Consider the following 1,639-nt stretch of genomic DNA (forward strand, 5'->3'; position numbering starts at 1 on the left):
GCTGTGTGCCACTCTCTCCGTCTCTCTCGCGCTCTCTCCCCTCAGACACTCTGTGCCCTCCCCCCAGCCCCGCTACGACCCCCTTGCCCGCGGGTCGAGGCAAGCTAGCTTCACCTCAGCGCCAGACTGTAGACCTGGTAAATCTCAGGGAAGTTGTCCTGCTTCTCCTCCACCAACACCTGGAGCCCCGCCAGCCGCACGATGGTGCGTAGGGCGCTCAGGTCCCGGCACACGCTGCTGTCCACCTCGTCCTCGATCACCCCCTCCTGGCTCACGTTGTCCTTCACGCAGATGATTCCGTTCGGCCGAAGTCCTTTTTGGCACCTCTTGAGGAACTGGGTGAGGTGCTTGTGGGTCAGGTGCCCTGCAACAAGCCCAAGAGAAAATACATTTTCTACACCTCCGGCGGACACTTCCAGTTTCTGCAGATATTTTCACCTTTCTGCCTGTGCCGCACCACCATCTGTGACCATAGTAACAGGCCAGTCTCGGCAGTGGCTCATTGGGTAGCACTCTCGCCTCTTGAGTCAGAAGGTTGTGGATTCGAGCCCAGAGACTTGAGCCCATAAATCAGGCCGACACTCCAGTTCAGTACTGAGGGAGCGCCGCACTGTCGGAGGGACAGTACTGAGGGAGCGCTGCACTGTCGGAGGGGCAGTACTGAGGGAGCGCCGCACTGTTGGAGGGGCAGTACTGAGGGAGCGCCGCACTGTCGGAGGGTCAGTACTGAGGGAGCGCTGCGCTGTTGGAGATGCAGTACTGAGGGAGCGCTGCGCTGTCGGAGGGGCAGTACTGAGGGAGCGCTGCACTGTCGGGTCAGTACTGAGGGAACGCTGCGCTGTCGGAGATGCAGTACTGAGGGAGCGCTGCGCTGTCGGAGGTGCCGTGTTTCAGATGAGATGTTAAATCGAGGCCCCGTCTGCCCTCTGGTGGATGTAAAAGATCCTACGACACTATTAGAAGAGCAGGGGAGTTCTCCCTGGAGTCCTGGGGCCAATATTTATCCCTCAACCAACATCACTAAAACAGATGATCTGGTCATTATCACATTGCTGTTTGTGGGAGCTTGCTGTGCACAAACTGGCTGCTGCGTTTCCTACATTACAACAGTGACCACACTTCAAAAGTACTCCATTGGCTGTAAAGTGCTTTGGGACGTCCTGAGGTGGTGAAAGGTGCTGGAGAAATGTAAGTCTCTCCAATGCGATGGAATTTACATGCGACAGGACTCAGAAGTTCCACCTGGCTGGAATAACTCGCCTATCACCCACTGGATCCAGATGACGTATCGCAGGGGCTGTGGGGTGAAGTCCTGCAGGCCGCTGCAGTCGTAGTTGTCCATGCAATCGCCCTCCTCCCCCAAGTGGGCCTTGGCATTAGACACGTAGTCCTTCATCACGCCCACCATGTCGATGGCTTTAAACAGGCGCAGCAGCAGTCGCTTAGTGATCCTGCCGATCCCAGCGCGCAGCCCGTCCCCACTCTCCCGGAGCCTTCCTGTCACGGGAAGGAAAGGCCGAATTCAGGCTGCACGCTCGGTGTATTTCTCCCACTTTAGACTCCGACTGTTCCAACGCTCTCCTGGCCCGCCTCCCAACTTCCACCCTCCGCAAACTTGAGCTCATCCAAATCTCTGCTG

This window comes from Somniosus microcephalus, chromosome 23 (assembly GCF_052327205.1).
Source record: "Somniosus microcephalus isolate GS21.2 chromosome 23, FLI_Smic_1.0, whole genome shotgun sequence".
Lineage (NCBI taxonomy): Eukaryota > Metazoa > Chordata > Chondrichthyes > Squaliformes > Somniosidae > Somniosus > Somniosus microcephalus.